Below are 7254 nucleotides of genomic sequence, written 5' to 3'. Positions count from 1 at the left end.
CAGGCTGCAGTTTTGGGCAGTACACACTACCACCACGTGTGCTGCCCCGCTTTTTTCAGGCATCGTTTTTTCTAACACTGGGATCTCCCAGTGTCAACCCCGCCTCCCACCCCCAAGCTTTCCTGCAAATTAGCAGTGCAGTGAATGCCTGCATGTACTCGCTTCTCTGGATGCACCCATTCAGTCTTGGAATCTCAGTGGTATCATCTTCATTTGCATGCCCAACAATACTAACATCTTCTGCATGCAGCAACCATATTCCTAATGCCTAACCAAACTTAGGACTAGTTAATATGGAGAACTTCCATGGGAGATCAGTCATTTGTTTATGCATTGTGATGTAGAAGCAGAGAGTGACCCAAGAGTCTGCCAGACTAGGGAAGATCTGCAGAACACATCTCCTATGATCTGCAATAATAAGGTTGCTCCCTGGCTTGTGTGACCTATTCTGTCCGGAGTTAATTTTGCTAGCCAAAAAAAAAGTCTTTCATTTCTTTCATTTTAGCTGCTTCAGTAGCAGTTTATAAAGAGAATGTTTTCTTTGTGATTACTTTTTTGGCTGAAGACTGAAGAGTATCTAAATTGTTTGTCCTTCCATGGAGTGGAAAGGAGTCTCTGGTGGATAAAGGCACAGCTTGTCTCTCCTATAAATTGCAACTATTGTTTTGTTGAAGTCTATTACTTTGTTTTGGGTCATGGAAGGCAGGCAAGAGACTGATGATTGAAGGAGCTAGACAAGATTAGAGAGAAAAAATCAATAAATGTACAAACAAAAAGAGGGTTTCAGACTTTAATCAGGTGATTTATTGCCCATTTTGTGCCTCTTTTTGCATTAATGTCATCAGCTTAGTTATACAGAGAGTTGACCATACACTTTGCTTTGTCTTCTGGAATGTCTTGTACAAAGCGTAGAAGAATGAAGATCTTGTTTAACATATGATTTGAAATCATGCTAATTTTGTAGAGCTCTGTTTTTTTTTAAAGTTATTGACCACAATAGATGAATAGTGTGTCACAAAACTAATTATATGTCTAAAAAGTATATATCATCCAGTTTACTGAAGACAGATTTGAAAATGATACAAAGAAGAGAGAATTGATTCAAAAGGGCAAGCTCATAGGAGATGGGTGGGCTATGGGAAACTGCTAATTTAGAGCTGTAAGGTAAGTGGAATCCTCTTTTTAATAGTAAGAAGATACACAGTTGAGCAAATGTTTTAAAAACTTCCAGAAAAGAAGAAGCGAGTGACCTTAATTATATGGACAAGGGTCTGTAAAGCACCCTTCTGTAGTGGTAGTCACTAAAGTAACCCTGATACACGCCACATGAATAGAGAAAAGAAGGACGGACCAGACTCTTTGTGGGTCATACCTTGTATTTATTCACAGGGAGCTTGACCCTGAGCCCTCTGAGCTCATTGAGAGCCTTTTCAATCACTTTAAAGGGCTTTGAATCAGGTCTCAGCTCTGGACTGAGGCCTATATTTCTGCAGGTCATCTTAGTCCATTCAGAAGTTGCTCTTTGGGAGTTGGGAGTAAAGATATCTGAATTATAACAAGTTCAGGACCTTGACACTGAATGAATTATACACTGGATTCTGTGTCTTACAGGTCTTAGTTTGTCCCAGTGACATCAGATTGGGAGTAACAGGGAAACTAGCATAATTATATTCACAAAAGTTATAACTAAATGGTTCTAGGCAACACATCAGGTATCAAAAGGAGATAAATACAATATAGAATAGTCCATCCTACTAGTGAGAGTGCATAACACACATACGTACCACTCAATGGGCACATCTACACATGCAATTAATGTGACTGAATAAACTCTGGTGCAATTTGAGCTAGAGTAAACTAATCTGGACTTCACCATCTACATATGCATTTAAGCTCAGTAATTTACTCTGCCATTGGATAGTACTTATCTCATTCCAGGGTTGGAGTTGTCCCACTGGAAATTGAAGTAGGCTGTTTTGGCTCTTCTTAAGTCACTCCAACACCTGGAAAATTTTGCAAGTCTGATAAAACAGCTGATGGACTCACAATAGCAAGTCCTGCTGGTGGTGCAATGCCTTTGGGATCTGTAGACAGCATGTCATCTGGAATGTGATCTATTTAACATGCCTACAAAGTGTCTTGCCATCTGGTATATGATTCTGGGTCCTGTGGCTTCAAGGACACTTGCAGGCACCCACTGTGGCCTAGTTGCATATTTATAGTTTCAGAACACACAGGATTTTTTTGGTTTGAAAGTCTGCAAAGTTGAAGTAGCCTGCTTTGTAGACAGCTGGATTTCTTGCTTTGCTCAGTTACCAAGTCCAGGTGCAGCTGATCCAAAGAAGTTTTCAGTGGGTGGTTCATCAGTAGGGCTGCAGAGTTTTCACCTGTGGCTGAGTATGGGCTTACATGCTGTTGTAGCAAAGAATTACCTAATCTCAATTTCCAATCTGCTTCAAAGTATCTTTCATAGTTTGGACAATGCACTTGGCCTAGCTATTGGATGATGGATAAAATGATACAGATGTTATGTGACAGATAAGATTTCTGTCTATGAACTTCTGGAATTCTTCATAAGTGTATTGTGCACCACTGTCTTCCAAGTAGCTGGAAGACCATACGTCACAAACAGGTTTCATGAAATCATGATGCAGAAAGTCATTGATGGAACTGGAACAATTTCCAGCCACTCAGAAAAGGCATCAACAACAATGAAACATATCTGACCTTCAAATCATTCAGGAAAATCTATATGCAGATGTTACTAGCCACCTCCCATGGATAGATTGAAGCTTTAGCTGGAGCATGGTGAGTAGCCTAGCACTGTCTGCGCTTCTTTATGATTTGTTCCATGTCTGCATTCATTGTTAGCCACCAGACTGTTTAGCAATGGCAAATGACAAATTTCACTTCATTGTAGGTCTTCATCTCAAACCCCACACATGAGGTGATCCTTGGACAACTCTGCTATATATGTTGCAGTTCATTCATCTGGTTGAAATGGAACCATCTTAATGTTTCAGATAGAGTCAGTGCAAAGTGATTTTTAATAGTGTGAAGATTTCATTGTAGGACTTGTCATAGGGTTAGGCTGGGGATGCAAGTGAGAGAACAGTGTCAGAAGCTTGCGAGTCAATGACAGTCAACAGTGTTGCCACTGGATTTATGACCCAGATATCTTGTTCCAGGTGGACCCAAACTCTCAGACTGACCATGGCCTTTCCATTCAATAACAGTCACATTTTATTGATACACAGTGATAGCAGATTAAAATAATACAAACAATTCTATATCTACCAGGACCAGGGTTCACAGAGTCAAGGTATGTCTAGCCAGTACGCAACCTTCCCTTTGAGGTTCTCTTGAATGTCAGATGGCAGCAGCCTGGAGGCTGAGCCTGCCACCCTGTCCCCACCCCTGCCCCCCCAAGTGGGGGGGGTGAGATGGCTGGTGTGTTCCCTCTGTCTATGGTGGCCTCAGGTTCCCCTCTCAGGGACCCTTTGCTGCTCTGAAATCCCTCCTTTTGTATCCTTTTTCTTCTTCCAATGACTTTTCATCTTTGGGTATTGTGGATTGGTCTCTCTGTAGTCATCATATTGCCCATGTTCTGTCCTGTCAGCATATTCCTTTGTTTCACAAGCCCATCGCATGCAAGCGTCCTAAGTTGGTGCTTTCCAATGTCATCCTAATTTGATTCATCTACCGAAGCCAGAAATCTCAAGTGCCCTGCAGTTTGGTCACTGTGAATTGGCCAATGTGGCAAAGTCCCTTATCTCATGTTGTGGAACACTGTGGTACACATCTTCAGTTTCCCACCCTGTGTGTCTGCTTGCTGTTTGCCTGTGTCAGACAAAGTGAACTTTGAAGAAACTGTCACAAACAGGCTTTTAGAAATCAATTAACTCTTGCTGGACTATTGTTGCCCTGGACCATTTTTCTAATGCATATCTATTTTACCTACAAGCTAATTTCCAAAAACAAACCTATCAATACCATTTTCTAGCCATCAAATAGTAGATTTTGTTTCTGTAAATCTATTGACTTCCAGTAGTATATGAGCCAGTCAGCATGGGAGTCTCAAGCTATTGGCTGGGTCACATAAAATTCCTCAGTGCAGCTCCAAGTGGTTATCATGGGCAGGATAGAACCCCCTATCTGGGATCCCTAAGTGGTACTGTCCCATCCCCCACTTGCATCCTGCTGACTGGGATTCCATCTTCATGCCAGCATAGTGTATAGCCAGGAGTGGTTTATCTTGATAAGATCTGACAGGGAGCAACAAGGGCATCTAGCCTGTTTGTACAAACAAGAAACTTAACGGCATGTTCCTTAAGTAAAACAACAATAGGAGACAAACACCACTTAGAATAGCTTCATCTCTCGGCAGGTGTACTTAACACATATAAGTGTCTCACAGAATGTAACACTGGCAGTCCTGCAATTTCATGTGGCTTCTCAAAGATACAGGCATATATCTATAAGAGGCATAGCATGCAAAGAATGCAGTTAGGGCAGTCCTCTCTCTCACCTTCTTTCCCTCCTCCCCTTTGTACCTTTTAGCTGTACATAGGAGCAGCAAGAAGCAGTTCATGGCATTCTGTGAATCACAGTTTTGTACACCAGCAGTAAAGTTCACTGCTGGGGGAGGAAATTTCATCCCATTTTTTTGCTGCCAAAGCCCTTGTCCAGAAGGAAAAGAAATGCTGAGTTTGGCAGCAAAAAAATGGGGTTATTTCTTCCCCTGGCAGCAGTGAACTTCACTTCTGCACTACAGAACTATCATTGGCAGAACACCTTGAACTCTGTGACACACATTGCCTGCACCACTGCATCCCACAACTGGAAAATGCAGGTGGAGTGGAGGATGGGAAGGTGATGCACTCCTTTCCCCCACCCTTCTGTCATCCCTCTCCTTAGGCAGTAGTCAGATCACATGTCTCGCTCACACACCCTATGCTACCCAGGTTCATACAGAGTTTGGTTGGTTTTTTAAACAGTTAAAGGAAGCTATATAACATCTCTGAATCTGTCTGCAGACAAGTGCAATAACAAGCTACATGTTGCTTAAGTATCCAGTTCAGCCTGGAAATCCTAGGGTGAAATTCAAGGCAAGTTAGCTATGTGCAAAGGAAAGAGCAGCAACCAGGTTGGCCTTCCTCTAAGCAGTTGCCAACCTTAACAGAACAGAATGACTAAACAATGGTTGCAGTAGCATACTCCTAAGTGCAGCCCTACATCAGAATGGAGAAAGGCTTGTTTTTCTCGTTGTGCTACTCTATGTATAGTAATGCTGTAGTATTTGAACAGAAGGAGTTTAACTGGACCTTTTAATTTTTTTTCAGAAAGCTGTTGATCTTTTGGCTAATAACTTAGCAATCATTGCTGAGACAAGCACATTTTGGGTATGTCTATAGTTCCCTGCATCAGGACAAACTTTCCTTCCCCACAAGTTTGAACTCAGCTTATAATTTAGCACAATGATTTGTGCTAGTAACATACCATTAAACAATGTGGAGGCAAAGCTGGCTAGCAGCTATTGTCTGCTAAATAGTATTGAGAAGAGTATATTCCTGGTGGATAAGGGTGTTTCTTCATACTGTCCTTTTATTAACCTTCCCTATTTTCTGTCCATGGCTGGGGCTGTGAACAGATATTTTTTTGAGTATAACTGTCTAATAGAATTATCTGCAAATGATCGCTCAGGTTACTTCTGTTATTCCTGCAACAGTTTAGCAATATAGGGGGGAAGTAGGATAGGATGTTCCAGTACCATCTGATTTCACCTAGAAATCTTCCCTTCTTTAGTCCTACCTTATGTCGCAGATATAAATCACAGATCAAAGCTTACCTTAATGAAGGAATTGTTTTTCCTGTTCAGCATGGTACTTCAGGGTGAGATGCTGTGAGCCATGGATGATATCTAATGTTGCCTAGACTTCTAGCATTGAAGACATATAACTTTAAGAAGAAAATGTGCTTCTGTTAGGGCTATGCAAAATGTCGATGGGATGTTTTGTTTCAAAGCTGTTTCAATGCATTTTGAGATTGAAACAGCAAAATTGAAACAAAGCACTTCAAAACAGCTCTGAAACAAAACAAGGGTACTCAAAATGTTTTGAGGCTGGGCTTGCTTGCAGCTAAACAGAAACTAAGGAGAGGGAGGGGGAAGAGGGAGGAAGGACTGCTCTGATACTGACATGTGTAGCTGGTCAGTGACTGGGCTCTTTCCCTGAGGTCCCTTCCAATCCCAGTGCTCTGGAGAAGGGATGGAAAAACAGCATAAAAAGCATTATTTGAACTGAGCTTTCTCTGTGCCTTCACACTTACAAGTGACATGAGTTTTGCTCTGAACAGGTTGAGGTTCGGTCTTCCAGAAACCCTAACACCTATCTCCTTTAAGCCTCACAGGCTTCATGGCCTTAGCAGGGGCTAGCATGCCTGCTGTTTTCATTCAAATCAGGAAATAAATGACAAAAGTTATAGGCATTTTTGTGATTCCCTATTATAGCCTATGGGCGAAACATCTAAACAGCAAAACAGTTTTGGCGAAACAAAATGGAACAGTGCTTCAAAATGGTGAAACAAAACACTGTCCCTTCAAAATGGCAAAACAGAAGTTAAAACCAGTGCTGTTTCACACAGCCTTAGCTTCTGCTACACTTTGTTGTTCTTCTGAAACATTTATCCTCCAGCTAGCCTGAGCAGACATGAACATTATGAGAGATTTTCCATCCAATCAATATTTTACCCCATGATGCCTTATATATTTACTAGGCCTGTGTGTGTTTTTCCTGTGTTTCTTCATACTGTCCTTTTATTAACCTTCCCTATTTTCTGTCCATGGCTGGGGCTGTGAACAGATATTTTTTTGAGTATAACTTTCCATGCCTGGGCACTCAGCTAGGACAAGAGAACCTAGACAATTCAGGCATCCATGATTTTCAGAACTCCTCTACTGCATCAATTGGTAGCTTAGAACATTTCTAGAATACCCAAAACTGGCTACTCCCATTCCTTACTTGAAGTCAAACTGGTCCTTTTTGAAAACTGCTTTGCTTATGACAAGTTTACAAAATGAAGCCAGCAAACACAGATGAGTTTTCTAGTTTCATGAACTCTCAATAAATTATGTTCAAGTCCTTAAAAAAATACTCACTTTAATTAATCTCTCTGAAGGTTTTGTAAGCCTGGCACATTTCAAAAACTTATTTGAATGATGTAAACAAGTTCACTCGCCAAGGTAAGTTTTACCCC

At 41.3% G+C, this 7254-nt stretch overlaps 1 long non-coding RNA gene across 2 annotated transcripts in view; it reads right to left on the bottom strand.

Annotated features, from left to right (window-relative positions):
• Window positions 1-784: 784 nt before the first annotated feature.
• LOC149864466 (uncharacterized) overlaps window positions 785-7254 on the bottom strand; it is a 74242-nt gene continuing 67772 nt past the window's right edge. For both annotated transcript variants that reach the window (XR_016442529.1, XR_016442530.1), the window contains one exon: window positions 785-3091. This is a non-coding gene — a long non-coding RNA (uncharacterized LOC149864466). The remainder of the gene's footprint in view (window positions 3092-7254) is intronic.

The sequence above is a fragment of the Crocodylus siamensis genome, chromosome 5 (genome assembly GCF_052110815.1).
Source record: "Crocodylus siamensis isolate JL-2025a chromosome 5, ASM5211081v1, whole genome shotgun sequence".
Classification (NCBI taxonomy): domain Eukaryota; kingdom Metazoa; phylum Chordata; order Crocodylia; family Crocodylidae; genus Crocodylus; species Crocodylus siamensis.
This window is presented reverse-complemented; position numbering and strand designations above follow the sequence as displayed.